Consider the following 17,900-nt stretch of genomic DNA (forward strand, 5'->3'; position numbering starts at 1 on the left):
ATCAATATATTTATTACTTATCTCTTTTATTCTCCATACATTCCTATCAAACTCTTCCTAAATTTTGACAAGATCTTCTACTTCTTGAGCATCTTTCTCTAATAGTGCTCCTTCAACTTTAGATCTTGAAGATGAGGATGATGGGAATTGTAATCTCATCCTTCTACTTCTTTTCTCCTTCCCTTGTATTGGTTCTTCCTTTTCCAATTGTGACTTCCTCTTTGTGGGCTTAGATTTTGTTTTGCTTTAAGACCTGTGGGTGGCTCTAATAGTCATTCTAGACTTTTCTAGAGTAGCTTGCTTGACCAATGGGCGAGATTCCTAGTGCTTGACTTCTTGTACTAGATTCTATTGTACAACTTTAGCCATCAAATTTTCTAGACTCTTCTTTTTCATGCTCACATTATCTCCTTGCAATGTCGCCACACCTTTTGCATCCTTATATGCTTATGTTGTAGCTTTTGTTGTTGGGGTTTACTTCACTTGTTGATCTTTTTCTTGTGAACTTAGTTGGATAGCACCTTTATCCTTATCTTCTTCCTATTTTTTTGTACATGACTTGTATTTATTAGCTACCTTTGGTAGCTTAGTTTTCCTAGGTGTCTTAACTCATTCCAATGTTCCTAGAGTGGTTTACAAATTTATCATCCCTAGTGATTTCTTACTATCTAGAATAACTCCACAACAAGTTGTTAGGTATTTTTATCTTGATGGTGAGGTAAGAGGATTGAAGTTAATGGGTTCTTCTAAAATTTATTCAACATATCCCTCTTCTTCCATTTCTATGTTGGGGCCAATGGATTTGGTTTTCTTCTTCTTACTTTTTTCTTTTGGATTTCTCTAGGTGAGATCTTTTTCTTGTTCAACTTGTTTCTATGCACATATTTTCTCCAGGTGTTCTACTACCATATTCCAACACCTTATTTCATATTTTAACACTTCTCTCCATCCGTAGTGATTAATGCAACATTCTCTTGTGTCCAAAATTTTTCAAAATAATATTTCTCATTAATTTCCTTTTCTAATGGTGTATATTTGGGTCTGAGCTTTGTTAGTGCATTGTCAAGAATTTCCTTGAGTTGGGAAACTCTAGTTCACCACATTTTCCAAATAATAGCCACTAATTATTTTGGCAACCCATTCTTGACCATTTTAGGTGTCCTGATGTAAGTCCTCATATTGACTAGTACAACACTTATTAAATTGTTCTAATCCTTCTCACTCATAAGTTGATATATATACTTCATAATGTTATAGTTTCCATTATGAATTATATCATTTTTTATACCCTCAATTAAAATTGGAGGGGTTGGATTACTACCTATTTTTATAGGTCTTTTTGTCCTTGGTGATGATTGATTTGTAGATGGAATTGACCTCTTTTGGATAGGTTAATGTTTCTTCTTTTCTTCACCTTCAATCCTCTTCTTCTTGGTTGTATCTTCTTCAATCATCTCATGTTTAGGAAAGGATGAGTTTCTTCCTAAGTTAATTTTTATCTCTTCATCTTCTTCTCTCCTTGGACTTAGTGTCACTTTACTGATGACCTTCATCTTCTTTCTTGAACTAGTTTGAGATTTGATTTTACCTTTCCTTTTGCTTGCCTTCCTTGCTTCTTTTCTAGTTTCATCTTTTTATTTCTCAATTTTGGTGACTGTACTCCTCTCAACTATGCTAGTACCTCCCACTAGTAGCTTAGGATCAATAGGCAATAATACTAGCAACTCAATAGAGGGTCTAGCCTCCTACTCTATCATCTCATGTTGAAATGATGTAAGCCACTGCATTATGGGTTTCATAATCTGTATCATGCATGTTTCTTGTTGGAAGCATGAATTTTGATGATACTTCTATGGGGGACTATTGTAGAAACATGATTATATCATAATGACGATGATATGTTACATTCATGACTATGTTTGTCATTGATTTCAACATAGTAGTTTTCTATGGTATCTAATAGAAGAGCAATGGTAAAGATCAAGTTTGTGTAGATAGATCATTGAGAATTTTCACTAAGTGAGGTTAATAGGAGATACTACCAAGTTTCTAGTATATGTAGATAACCTTAGGAGAAAAAGATATTAAGTCTCGAAGAAGCTATGTAAGTTTTGGTGAAGATTGTTTTGAGGTAGAGCTTACAAAATCATGTTCTACTAAACTTGTTATATCTCTTAGCAGATTTGCAATTCTAAGAAGCAAGCCTAAAAAAATGTAGAAGACATGTTGGAGATGACATGGTTAATCTCACTCATCATAATATTACATGTATAGAAAGTTATTCAAGTTACAATGTGACAGATTAATGTTATCACTAAGTATAATGTGTTCTTAATAAGGTCCTATAATAATTAAATAAGAAGGTGTAATACCAACTCAAGAAATTATTTTATGGATTTAGTATAAAGGAAGGACATTTTCCTTTGTTATGTATAAATGCATGAATGATTACAAGAATCATGAAGAGCAGAACAAAAGAGAAACAAGTTGATATGCAAGGATAAGTAGAATAGAATGAAGTTGGAGAGAACTTCATTGTCGAGGTTTTATTGTGAGATTTGAGGTTTGATATTTGGATCCAAGGTTCATGACCTAGACTACAAGGTCTAATAGTGGTTGGTCTAGTTGATAGGATAGAGGAAAGAGGTTAAAGCATAGTATGAACAAGTATTTGATAAGGAATAGTTAAGAGATGAGTTGGATAGTGAAGTTCAGTGGTCTTTCCCTAGAAGCCATTTAGATAGTGAGCCCTTCTACCTTCTACAACTCCTAACAGGGCTGGCACAAATACTAATAGGGTCAGAATATCTTAACAGGGATTTAGAGTCTCCTAATAGGGACTCTTATGTACTAAATTTGTTTATAGACTCCTAATAGGGTCCATTCTCTAACAAGGTATATATATATATATATATATATATATCTTTGTGTGCATCATTCCCACCAGAGTTTTCCCTCTGATCAAGGGTTTTGCTAGTTAACAAATTTGGTGTAATTGTGTATGTGCATCTTGTTATGGTTTTTGTTTACTTTGATTGGATCATTAAGATTAATTAAGGTTGATAAATGTTTTAATTGGATAACTGATTCATCCCCCCCCCCTAATATTAGAGCATCAAGTCCTTGAAGATAAAGTTTAACAACTTTCACAGATCCATGTCAAACATATTTAGAAAGGATAGTCTTAAGTTTGATGGAACAAATTATGATAGCTGGAAGGACAAGATGAAGACACATCTACTATGTATGGGTCTAGGATATTGGATCTTGACAAAATCATAACAAACAATTATTCATGAAAGTGCTTTGGAAACTTGTACCAAGGACGATAGAGAACTTTTTATGCATGACATGAGGACTAGAGAAGTACTATTGTTTGCACTTCCTGAAATTGAGTACAACTAGGTAAAAACACTTGATACTTATAAAATTTGGAAAGCTTTGGAAAATTGTTTTGAAGGTGATGAACATTCTAAGAAATTGAGGCCACAAAGTTGGATTTATGCATTTCAAGATGCTAAAATGATGGAAGATGTATCTATAAGAACATATGTAGGCAGAATATAAAAAATTACTGCAAGTATCAAATCTCAAGGAGGAACCAAGGAAGATGATGAGGTGATCTGGAAAATATTGAAGAGATGAACACCAAGATTTAAGCAAGAAATTCAAATGATACAGTTGTTGATCTCTTGTGCCAACAATTTTGCAAAGGAAACATTACTTGAGAGATTAGAAGTAATTGAGAATGAGCTTAGACAATCCATAGAATTGTCTAGAATAAAGACAACTTTCAATGCCCTAAACATTTGACCTAGTTAATCAAGAAGCACAAGTGCTAGAGGATATTTTGCTAGCAATAGCAGATCTGATGAGGAAAAAAAGATAGAAGAAGGAGTAGTCCTTCTAGTAAGAAGAGAAAAAGATAGTAAGAAAATCTTAAAATGTTGAACTTCTAGTGACTTTGGTCATTATGCATCTAAGTGTCCTAAAAGAGAGAAAAAGTACAAAGGAAAGTTCAAACCCAGAATAGATAGAGATTGTTTGTATGCCAATGAAAAAGATGATTTTGATGAATAAGTAGCAAGTGCTAAAAATGATGAAATAGGATTTGTAGCTATAAAAGAAGAAAGTCTAGAGAAAATGGCTTTTGTATCATAGGTTGAAAATAAATCTAATTAGATAATTGGCAGTAGTTGTTCACATCATATGACTGGTGATATGAGCAAGTTTTTTGACTTCAAAAGTTATGATGGAGGGATTGTTAGAGTTGGAAATAATGCAGCTTGCCATGTGAAAGGTATTTGATCTATAACTCTTGATGATAAGACTAACACTGAGGATGTATATTTTGTTGATGGTTTGAAACACAATCTTTTGAGTTTTGGACAACTAGTGGATAAAGGTTATTAGTTACAATTCATAGAGAAGACATGCATGATCAGAGACAAAGATGGGAAGGTAATTGAAATAGGAATCAGATCTAGAGGTAATGTATTTCAGCTAAATCCCATTGAAATGACATGTTTGGTTGAAGAGGTAGATGAAATTTGGTTATGGCATAAGAGATTTTTTCATATAAACATTGACAACATTTTGAAAACTAGTAGTATGTTTGTAGTTAGAGATTTTCCTAAGATTGTAAAGCCTACTAACATAATTTGCAAGGAGTTTGTATTGGAAAAGCATACCAAAACTTCTTTTCTCAATAAGAAGTTCACTACTATAGTAAAGTTGGAGATTGTACACACAAATCTTAGTGATCCTACAAGGACTAAAGGATTCTATGGTGAAAGGTACTTCATGATTATTAGTGATGACTTTTCTAGAATGATGTGGGTTGCATTTCTTAAAGAAAAATCTAAGGCATTTGATAAGTTCAAGATATTTAAGAATAGAGTTGAGAATGAATTTGATATGAATATTAAATGTTTAAGATCAAATAGAGGATAAGATTTTACTTCAAATGAGTTTAATATCTTTTGTGAAGCTAATGGAATCAAAAGAAAAAATTTAGCTCCTAGAACCCCTGAATAAAATAAAATTACAAAAAGAAGAAATAGGTTAGTAGAAAAAGAAACAAGAGCTATGTTAGCTAAGAATGATGTATCCAAGATGTTTTGGAGAGAAGTTGTGAATACAATAGTCTACACTATGAACAAAGTGCAAGTTAGGAAAGACACAAACAAGACCCTTTATGAACTATGATTTTGTCACTCACCTATAGTAAAGTATTTCACAATTTTTGGTAGAAAATGTTATATAGAAAGGGATGATGATGAAATTAGAAAGTTTGCAGAAGAAATGAAGAAGGAATTTGAAATAAGTATGATAGGAGAGATGAAATACTTCCTAGGATTATAGATTGTGCATGATAAAGAAGGAATCTTTATTTCTCATACTAAGTATTTGAAAGATCTATTGAAAAGGTTTGGTTTGGAAACGTGTAAACTAGTTGGAACACCCATGATAATTGGACACAAATTATCTACAAAGTATTAGACACCTAGTGTTGAGTAGAAGAACTACAGATCTATGATTGGAGGATTGCAATATTAGAGTCACACAAGGCTAGATATAGAAAATATAGTTGGAATTGTTGCAAGATTTCAAGATGATCCAAATGAAGCACATTATCCAACAATTAAAAGGATATTTAGTAATCTAAAGGGAACACCTAAGTTTGAATTTTTGTATGATAGACCTAATGATTTCACTTTATATGCTTATACTAATGTTGATTGGGTAGGTAGCATGGATGATAGAAAGAGCACCAATGGTGAAGCTTTATTTCTTGGAGGAAGATTGGTTTCTTGGATAAGCAAGAAGTAGGATTGTACATCATAGAGTACAATAGAGGTAGAATATGTTGCAGTAGCAAAAAATTGTAATCAAGTTGTTTGGATGAAGTAGATGTTGAAGGATATAAAGATAGAATTTAGTGAACTTGTTATCATACGTTGTGATAACACAAGCATAGTAAATATGTCTAAGAATCTAGTGATGCATTCTAAGACTAAATACATTTCTATCAAATATCACATGTTGAGAGAAAAAGTCACAGAAAAGGAAATTAGATTGGAGTATGTAAGCACTAAAAAGTAGATTGTAGATATTTTCACCATGCCTCTTCGCAAAGATACTTTTGAGTATTTGTGAGGTATGCTAGGGGTTATGCCCCTACCTACATCAGAGTAGAAGATGCAAGAGTGCATCAATCTAGTGATACAAAGCACTATTGTTTGTTTGCACTAAATGTTGATGCTTCCTATATTGGGGAGTATTTGTGATGGATAGAGTCATCTAGGAATCTTAATGAATGTTGTTTTGAACAGTGTCTTTGGATACTTGAATAAGTCAGAGGTAGTTTTTGTAAAACCTTTGACATTGATGTCAATGGGGGAGAGATTATATCATGAAAAATAGTTTGATATAAAGCACATTGAGGTATATCAATGGGGGAGAATGATTGATGAAGACGATTTGAAAAGAAAGGATAACAATCTTTAACTATTGGTATTCTTGGAACTAGATGTATTTCATCTATGTTGCCATCAATGCCAAAGGGGGAGATTTTTGGAAGCATGAATGCTGATGATACTTTATGGTGGAGTATTGTAGAAACATGATTAGATCATTATCATGATGATATGTTACATTCATGACTATGTTTTTTATTGATGTCAATATAGCAGTTTTCTGTGGCATCTACCAAAAGAACAATGGTAAAGATCAAGTTGGTATGGATAGATCATTGAGAATTTTCAGTAAGCAAGGTTAATGGAAGATACTACTAGAACTACTAAGTGTCTAGTATATGAAACTAACCTTAGGAGAAAAAGATATTAAGTCTAGAAGAAGTTATGCAAGTTTTGGTAAAGACCATTCTGAGATAGAGTTTACAGAAGCATGTTCTGGTAAACTTTTTATATCTCTTAGTAGAGTTACTATTTTGAGAAGCAAGGTTAAAGGTGTGTAGAAGACATGTTGGAGATGATGTGGTTAATCTTTATCATCATAATATTACATGTACAAAAAGTTATTCAAGTTACATGGTGACAAATTAATGTTATCGCTAAGTATAACATGTTCTTAATGAGGTCCTATAATAATTAATTGAGAAGATGTAATAGCTAACTCAGGGAATTGTTTTATGGATTCAGTATAAAGGAAGGACATTTTTATTTGTTACGTATGAATGTACAAATTCTTGCAAGAAGCACAATGAATGGAATAGAAGAGAAACAAGTTGATATGCAAGGATAAGAAAAACATAGTGAAGTTGGAGAGAAGTTCATTGTCAAGGTTTCATTGTGAGATCCAAGGTTTGACATTTGGATATGAGCTTTGTGACTTGGTCTACAAGGTTTGACAATGTTTTTTCTTATTGACATGACTGAGGAAAGAGGTTAAAGCCTAGTACAAACAAGTATTCTACAAGGAATAGTTGAGAGATTAGTTGGACAATGAAGTTCAGTGGTCTTGCCCTAGAAGCTATTTGGATAGTGGGTCCTTCTACCTTCTACAACTCCTAAAAGGGTTGGCAGAACTCCTAATAGGGTTGGAATCTCCTAACATGGATTCAAAGTCTCCTAACAGAGACTCTTATGTACTGAATGTGTTTATAGGGGTTTCACTAGTTAACAAATATGGTGTAATTGTGTATGTGCATCTTGTTATGTTTTTTGTTTACTTCGATTAGATGGTTAAGATTAATTAAGGTTGATAAATGTTTTAATTGGATAACTAATGCACACCCCCCCCCCCCCCCCCCCCCCTCCCTTTGGTGTAACATATCTGTCCAGACTAGAAAATATAACTAATGTTTATACTCCTCTACAAGAATAAAGGGTATCCTTTCCCTATTCTACAAAACTTCTTCAAATTTGTTAAAATATCCTTTGAAAAAATCATCTTTATTATCTCCAAGCATGATGTACATTTTTAAAATTTGTTTGGAAATGGGCATATGTTTCTTAACCAATTGATTGAACCTTTTTGGAATACTCTCCCTTGAAATAGGAAAATATACATACGAAAATACCTCCATATTTGAATGGGTGTACCTTTTAGTTCTCTTTGATCTTCATCAAATTCACCATCAATTATTTATGCAACCGTCCACTTAGATCAAGTGGGGCATTGTTCTGTATAATCTAGTATGATCATATGTTTCTTTGTAGGGTACACTATTCTACTTGTTGGAGAAATAGATCTGATATGCAATTACCATGTCCAAAAGTCTCATCTTAGGGTTAGGCATGCAATCAATGGCTAGTGACTATCCTTCCTTTCTCCAATAATTTTGGAACCTTCATCAAGTGTGACCTTTGCTATATTTAGTTTTTCTTTAATGTGATTGAACCATGTTATCCTTTGGATTACTTGTTTTCTGATTTTGTAAGGCCTATTAAGCCACATGTATTAACCATGTACTCTTATTAGTACAAGTCTCACCCAAACTTCCTAAAAAAATATAGGAATGTCTATTGCATGATGCAATGTGGTGTTCACTATGTGTTCTCATTTATTTTTTAGTCTTCCATTCTCAATGAATCTATAGAATACCTCAAAAATCATGTCTACGCCCAGCTCCACAAATTTTTTCTTTAAGTATGCACTCGCATCTTTAGTGGGTAGTACATCTACATGTAATGAGGACAATGTTGATGTCTTGTTTCATGTGTCTCCCCTTAGTAAGGTAACCACATAATTTGGTTCAATTAATTCCTTATTGCTAATTAGCTCAATCTTGTGAATACTTTGTGCCATAATGCCTTTTGTGCTTTTCTAAAACTAATTTTCTCTTCTTACTTCTGACTCTACACCTTTAGGTTAGGGATTTCTTCGTAGGTAGAATGGTGCACAATTGCTCAATTAGGTTTTTCTTAAATTTTGCATAACTCAATAATTCAAGTTTGTAAAGTAGTTAATGGAACCTTGTTAACCTATTTATACTTTCAATAAATAATTTCCAAGTTAACCTTAATATGCAATATTAAAAAAAACACTTACCTACCAATTATTTTGTAATTAATGCCAATGACCCATGCAAAAAAAATCATAATCCTTACATACAACTATCTTATCATAGGTTCTTTGTTCTTTCTGAGTACATCATTTTACCAATTTTTAATAGGGGACATGTATTTGATACTTACATTTTCATACAACCCCTTTTAAGCTTGGATTAGATAAGTTTTCCTTAGAAGTATCACCCTCAATTGCATAGCTTCCAACTTCTTTAGACTTGGCCACTTCACCCTCATTGACCTTCTTTCCCCATACTTTATTGAAGTCTCTTCTAACTTTCTCTTTATCCATGATCTTTCTCTTTCCTATGTTATCTAGTTTTTGTACTAGGACCATTTTTTATCTATGTTCCTTAGAAATATTACCCATCTTTCTATAATAGTAATAGGTCATGATCTTTCCTCTCCATGGTTTAGAGTAGTTTGTTTGGTTGGTTCTCAGTTGAGACTTTTCTTTTGTTTGTCCCCTCTTCTCACAAGTTGAACATACTAGAGCAATGAACTTGTTCTTCCAACCAAGAATAGAAGTTCTTTGAGACTACTAGATTGCCTTTTCTCTTGATCTACAAACCTTAGCCTTATGTTTGTACTTGTTACAGAAGTAGCACTAGCCATCACATCTTTCTCATTTGAATGAGATATGCATTGATTGAGATATTGCCATCAGGATTTAACTGTCTAAGTTTGAGTCAAATTCATTGACCCATGTTTCATGAGTAGTGATTCAACATGAATCCATCTCTCATGAGAATAAATGGAACACTTATCACCCATTGGATCTAGGTGATGCTCATAGGGGTCATACCTATTAAGAATAGTGGTCATACCTGTGACATGTGTTGTGATACCTATAGAAGGTATTCTATATTGTAGGTGCAACCTTTCTATGCCAACATACATTTGAAGTGTGACTTACTTTACCACAAAAATGATAGGTTGGTTTCTTAGGCTTCTTAAATTTAGATGATGTTTTCTCTTGTCCTTTTTAGGTCTGTTTCTTGCTTCCAAATGGCTTACCTCTTTTAATCTTGTTGTCACCTTCATATCCAAGGCTAGTTGTTTTCTTGGTCTTCCTTTGAGCCTTAAGTTGCTTGTCTATCTTCTCATAGTTGTCATTGAACTTTTTTCAGCTTCTCATTTCTTTTATTGGTTCTTCTTAGTTCTTTTGTCATCTTTTGATTTTTCCCATCCTTTTTTTGGCATTCTCTTCAACTATTCTCTTGGCTTCTAGTTTTTCCCTTACTTCATTTTCAACTTTCTCCAGGCCTATGCAATATCACCCTTCTCTTTCTATGCTTCACTTAGCTTCTTTGAGTTCTTTCTGTAGCTTTATGAGAAGCTTTTTGAGCTTCTTTTTCTTAGTCATGAGGTCATAGATTGTTTCCTCTGATCAATCTATAACTTCGTGCTCTTTCATTTTTTTAATGATCCTTTGGATCTCACTAAGTTTTTTCATGAAGTTTTTCTCTTTGCCAATGATTCTCTTAATTTCTCCTTCAAGTCATCAATAGTGTCAAGAGCTTACTCATATTTCTTTTTATACTTCATGGTTGGTAATTAACTATTTTAAATATATTGAACAACAACCACTTAAATTCCAACACAATGATAAAATCAATAGAGTTGAAATATGTAAACTAGAACACAAAAGAATTCATCAATGGACACACATATTTCTATGTCAAAACCCTCAATCAGAGGATGAAAACTACTTATAGGATAATATGCCCACTAGCCTTTTACTATAGATAAAAGATTATCTAATTAAGAGTTACAACTTATTCCTTCTGAGAAAAAAATTAGTTAAGAATATCTAAAACCTGTTAGGATTATAATTATCTTATTAAGGATACCTTGTTAAAGGATTTTAGTACTCTTCCTAAGAGTCACCTTGTTAGAGGATTTTTCATATGCTTGCTATTGAACCATGCTTGGTTAAGAACGTACAAAATTATTACAATGATTAGAAATAAATCAAATGTGAGATTGTATGGTACACCTTGCCTGATAGATCTCTAGTGTATACCTAGAAGATAACTTTATCCTCTTTTACCACTTAAGGATCATTGTGGTAGCTTTTGTATCACTAATATCTTTCTTTATCTTCTTGACCTTGTCTACAATGCATAAAGCTGATTTGGGTTGGTATTTATTTTTATTTGTTTACTCTATTTAATAATTATATTTCTTCATTTTCTCATTCTTTTCTATTTTCAATTTGGTTCTAAATGCCTCCTTTCACCAATTATCTCTCTTTGCACACACATACACACACTTATTTTTGAAACTATATAACTTTATATTTCTAGGTGTCAAAACCCTTAACAAATATCCTGCTCAAACTAATGAATTCAAAATTTGAAATGTGTAACTTAGTAGTTCACAAAAGACCTATGATATTGAATGATCATACTAGTTATAATTGTCTTCATCTCATATATTGACTAGTGTAGATGTCTACAAATTTTCATGACATGATATACTCCTCTTGATTATTTGTCAATCAATGAAAACACTTTGGTGTGCAAAGCATTTATAACACCGACTACCTTTCATAATTCTAATGAGACCTATACGTTCAACAACTAATGAGACCTTTCTATTTGATATCTTTCTTGACACATCAATTGAAAATGGCTGGAGCTAGAGTGGGTGGAGTTGGAGTGGTGAGCGGGAAAGATGGAATTCAAATTCCAAACGAGACTGGTGCAGGTCTGTTAGGAGAGGGAGGTCAACCTAGGGTGACTATGGAGGTAGGTCAGCAAGGGAAGGAACCTAATGTTGGTGAGGTACCTAGAGACCCATGAGGGGAACCTAGGTCTATTGTTTCTATCCTGAATCTTTATGTCTCTATTACCAAGCAAGGCTCATTTATTTTGGAAATCGAGGATCAAATTATTGATATGTATATATGTAGAATGGATCATACCCTTGTGGGGAGATTCTTGGGAGCCTAACCAAATATTAAGATAGTCAAAGCCTTTGTTAAAAGGAAATGGGTTTTGAAGGGATAGGTTGATGTTGTTGCTATGTCAAAGATAGCCTTTCCTTCTACTTCTCTTGTGATGAAGATCATAGAAATTTCTTGTTTAGTGGACCATGGTTTGTGGGTAAGCATACCTTGATCTTACAAAAGTGGAACCCTAACCTAACTAGTTAGAATGAATTGATCGTTTAATTCCCTATTTGGGTTAAACCACCATGAATGCCACTTGAGTTTTGGGTAGAAGATGTTTTCCAAGGAATAACCAATACCTCTAGAGAGCTTCCATCAATGGATCTAATGAAAATGTCAAGAAGGAGATTGATTTATGCCAGAATTATTGGAATGTTCAAAATGGGAAGAGTACTTCTAAGAGGGGGGGGGGGGGGGGGTTGAATCAGAAGTATCACACTTTTAACTTTTTCTAATCCTTTAAATCAAATAACTGAAAAGCAAGCTGCATGCATGTAAACATATAAATGAACATAAAGTAAACACATGCAATAACACACATAATACCAAATTTTGGTAATCCAAAAACCCTCTAGGAATAAGAAGGTAAAATTGGGGTGGGGATGATACCCACAAAAACCACTGCAGCAATAAATGTTTGACCACTTTTGATGGTCTACCCTGTGAAAGGCTTTACATTATGTCAATAATGACCTAGTTAGAGGATTTACAAACACTTTACATAAAGTGTCACCCTGTTAAAGGATTTAGTCACCTCTTCAAAGGATCTACAAAGTAGCTGTTAAGCTAACCTATCAACATATGGTTTTCACTATCTAATACAATGGCTAGAAAGTATTAGGAATCTTTGACCTGATTGCTTACAATATTCAATTGCTGATTTTAGGCACTTGATCTATTCATTCTGGTCTTGATCATTTGAGATCTGATATTTGATTGTGCCCCTTGTCCCTTGTACTATTCTAATCAATTGGATATGTAATTGTTGCTCTGTTCCTCTAAGTCTTACTCTCTTTCACACTAAATTTCACTATAATTTACCCATACACTACTCTCTTCTACACATGCAATGGAGTTTTAACCTCCTTTTCAAGATTGTAAAGACTTAGGGTTAGGTATGGATCTACGATCCATATTAAATCTTGAGTTCCTACTCATTCCTTGCATTTTCCTCATTGGTTGCATGCCTTTTCCATTTTTTTCTGATTGGCTGCATGCTGATTGCATAGGAAATGTAAAATATTCATTCTTATCCTTTTTCTCCTTCAAATTCCTTCTATGTCAACTCCAAAAATAGTTTACATCTAAGTTTGTGAGGGCACAAACTCATATATTGATTTTGTGTTACTTAGCACTTACTGAAATACTGGTGCTCGACACATATACTTTCCTGACTTGCTCGACACCGATTACATTTTGTCTTGCTCAGCACATGTAAGATCTTGGATTGCTTGGCATATGTATCATTCTAGATTTCTTGGCATTAACTATGACTCAACACTTGTATATCACTAGGCACTTACATACTGCTCAGCACTTGAGGTCACTCGACACCTGTTGAAATATTGGCTCAGCACATACTGTGACTCAGCTTCAATATAAAGAGTGGTTAAGTGTGTTGACACTCAAATGTCAAAATCATCTAAGAACAACAAGAATTTGTGTGGGAGTCATTCAAGGGGTTGATATGTTAGATTCCATTACACTTCAATCTAAATTGGGAGCCCAGTAGCAAAAGATTGAATATGAACCCATCCCATTTTCTTGTTTTCATTGTAAAATTTTTGGGGCACTAAGAAAATAATTCACTAATAAAGTTAGTATCCCAAAGAAGTATAAAAAAGAATGGGTTCAAAAAGGTACCAAGGAATCTAAGTCTCTAGAGCAAGCTCAAATAGAGAAGGATGGAAAAGAGAGTAATATTTACCCCCAGACTAAGCCTATTGAGCATAATAGAAAGGACACTAAGAAAGTGAGCTTAATGAATCAAATCCTAGTTCTAGAAAAGGACCTAGCTAATCTCTCTATGCATTTACTGATAATGGATACCTATGAGGGGGAAGGCCAAAGTAGAAGGATAGAACTAGCAGAGGCAAAGGAGATATATGACATGAATATTGTTGAAAGAAAAATGCCAGGAGTTAGTAGCAAGAGTGATATAAATAGAATGGAAACAAATTATCAAGATGCCCAAGATTGTATTATTCTAGGACTAGGTTTATTTTATTGCTCTCATATGAACATCAAGGATAATAGGATTTCACCACCCAAGGATGGAATCTTAACCTCAAAATAAGATCGAGCACCCACATGGAAAAATGCAAAAGATATTGATAGGTCCTTGCAAGGTGGGATAGAAGGAAATAAAGAAGAATGGATAGATGTGGAGAGTTAAAAAAAAGTGAAGAATAAGAAAAATGAGAATAACCAAAAAAATAACAAGGATAATCAAATGGTTATTAGAAGCACAAGGAACAACAAAATATGGGTTTTTGGTTATACTCATACACCAAATAGGGAGGCCTTCAAATTAGAAAAAAATAACAATGGAGGCAAGCATAAGTATAGTAGATGGTAGTCAAAGGACTATCTTGGACTCAATAGCATTCCATAAGAAATGAAGACCATCTCATGGAATATTAGAGGATTAAATAATCCTCACAAGCAAGACATGGTAAGGAATATGATAAGAGATAATAAACTGGATATTGTGCTTCTTCAAGAAACTAAGATGCCTAAGGATAAAGTAGAAAGTTTGTTTTTCTTTAAAAATGGTAAGATCTTAGGTGGTGATGTAGATGGGGCATCTAGTGGTATAGTAGTTATATGGAATGGTAAAAATATACATGTGGAACTTTTATCTTAAAGTAGGAATATGATCAACATCATATTTTTGAATACTAAGGACATTACCTCTTGGGTGTAAACTAATGTCTATGCACCCAATACCAAATTGGGAAGAAAAGTTTGTTGGATGAAAATTACTAACCACAGGAGGAACTTTTCAACTGAGGACTTGGTAATTATGGGGGATTTCAACACCTTTTAAGGAAAATGAGAAGATGGGGGAAGTCAGCCCAATTTGGATAGCAGAATGGACTTGATGGAGTTCATTAACAATCATATTCTTCATGACATGGACCTATAAGGTATAGACTATACTTGGATGAACAGAAGAATGAGTAAGAATCTTATAAAAGTTAGACTTGATAGAGCACTTATTAGTAGTGATTGGTTTCAAATTTATAATTAATATTTAATGAATCATGTCAGAGAAAGATTTGATCACTATCCCATTTTTCTTTTGGCTGACCCGGTCTCTATTAAAAAGAACTATCCTTTCCATTTTGTAAAAATGTGGATTTTAAACCCTAGGCTAGAAAACCTTATTAAATAATGGTGGAGGATTAAGGTTGAGGGAACTACGATATTTAAAGTTGCAAAGAAGCTGAGAAATGTCAAGGAAAACATTAAAAGATGGAATAGAGAAACTTTCTGGAATATCTTTCAAAGAAAAAGAAAGATTCTTGAGGAATTGAAAGTGATATAGGACAACATTTAGGTTGAGGGATATGAGAAATTTTACAGAGAGGAGGAGGATTCTAAGTTGATTGGATTAGATGATATTATCACTAAGGAGGATATTTATTAGAGGAAGTGATCTGGAAAAGATTTTATCAAAGAAAGGAATAGGAACACAAAGTATTTTTATATGACCACTATGGAACATATAATGGTTAACAAAATTTCTAGACTACAAGTAAATTATGGTATTATTGAGGATGATGAGGATATAAAAAGAGAAGTTATTAGGTTTTTTAGTGGTCTTCTAGGTAGAGAACCTCAACTTGATAAGGAGAAAGAGAAGGAGTTCTTGCACTATATTTCCAGGAGCATTACTAAAGATCAAAACAAAGGCCTCACTACTATTCCTTTTAAAGAGGAAATTACAAAGGTTGTCTTTTCCTTTGATGGAGACAAGGTGCCTAGCCTAGATGGTTTCCCCTTTCTTTTTTTCCAAACTTATTGGCACATCATACAAGAGGATATCAAAGGGGTTAAAGAGTTCTTTGGTTCTAGAAAACTTCCAAAAACTGGAATGGTACTTTTATTGCCCTGATTCCCAAAAAGTTGGGGATAGATAGTATGGATCAGTTTAGACCCTTTAGTTTATGTAAAATTTTTCATAAGATCATTTCCAAAGTCCCCACTCTTAAGATTTTGACTTTTTTATGTTCTTTGATCTCAACAAAACATAATGGTTTCATTCTAGGAAGGGAAATTTTGGACTTTATTAAATCAATCCACAAAAATATTCACTCCCTTATCAAATCAAACAAAGAAGGGTTTTTATTCAAGCTTGATTTGTCTAAGGCCTATGATAGGGTGGATTGGGAAATTTTTAGGTGTGGAATGGAAGCCTTTGGTTTAAATAATTGATTTTTGGATTAGGTTCACATACTGGTCTCCTCTGCCACTTATGTTTTGATTTATGGGTCACTGACTCCTTATTTCCATACTTCTTGAGGCTTAAGATAAGGGAACCCTTTATCCCCTATGTTTTTTGTAATGGCTAAATATTTAGGAAGATATGTGGAGAAATTGGTTCAAAAGGGGGGTTTTGTGGGGTTAAGATCTTCATCAAAGGAAAAAAACTTGCTCACATCAACAATTTGTGGATCACTATTGTCATGGGAGAAGCGTTAGTTAAAAATGCTAGGAATATCAAGAAGGCACTTGAAGATTATGGACAGGCCATGAGAAAGATTATAAATTGGAATAAAAGCTCGATTTATTTCATTAAGGTTAATGTGAAAAGACAAGAGAAAATCCAAAAAAATATTGGGTGTAAGGTGGGTAGCCTTCTAGGGTCTTATCTTGGCTTACCTCTTTGCCTTGACCCTCCTGAGTCTTTTTGGAGTTCTTTGATTGATAAAATCCATATCAAGTTGGTTGGATCGAAAGGCTCCCTCCTTAGTCAAGCTGGTAAGATAATTGTGCTAAACCCTACCATTCAAAGCATTCCTCTGTATTCTTTGAGTATTTTCAAGATACCCAAAAAATATGTTGTGGGCATAGAAAGAATCCAGAGAAAATTCTTATGGACTAGTATGGAAAAAAAAAAATGGCCCTTATTTCCTGGGATAAGGTTTGTAAGCCCATCAGAAAAGGTGGTTTGGGGTTAAGAAAGATAAATAATATTAATGATTCTTAATTGCTAATCTCATTTGGAGACTCTATAATGATGTTGGGGAATGGAAAAATTATTTGGAATAACAAATATAAAATGGAGAACAAAAGATTCCACTATTCCCTTAGCAGTGATGATGTTCAAGGTGATTCAACTATTTGGAAATAGACCCAAAAAAAAGGTAGATAATCAATAAAGGGGTGAAATGGAAGGTGAGTAATGATAGGACTATTCAAATTTGGGATGATATCTAGATTCTTGATCATGCCCTTAGTTGTGATTAGCAATGGAATGGATTTTTGATGCAATGCAAGACTACCTTTAAATCATTTTTTGTTGACTACTAGGAAGGAGAAAAATGGGTGGATCTTACTAGAGTGGATGACTCTCTGAATGACCTTAACAAAATGGTGAATATTGTCTTTTTAGTCACTGGGGAGGACTATCTGATTTGGAAGTTTAATCCTAATGGGCTATTTTTTGTCTCTTCTTTTTATGGTATAACCTTTGATGATTACCATGAACCCTACTGGGATAAAGCATGGTTCAAGGGCATGAATCCTAAAGTTAACATCTTTTTTAAGATCTTTTTGCAAGATGAAATTCTCACTACTAATAACTTAAAAAAAAGGACATTATCTTATTAGCAGATGTTATCTCTTCAAGGATGAGGAGGAATTGGTTAATCGACCATACATTGTTCCTACACTAGAAACTTATG

This window comes from Cupressus sempervirens, chromosome 2 (assembly GCF_028749045.1).
Source record: "Cupressus sempervirens isolate cs-2001-9-10 chromosome 2, ASM2874904v1, whole genome shotgun sequence".
Lineage (NCBI taxonomy): Eukaryota > Viridiplantae > Streptophyta > Pinopsida > Cupressales > Cupressaceae > Cupressus > Cupressus sempervirens.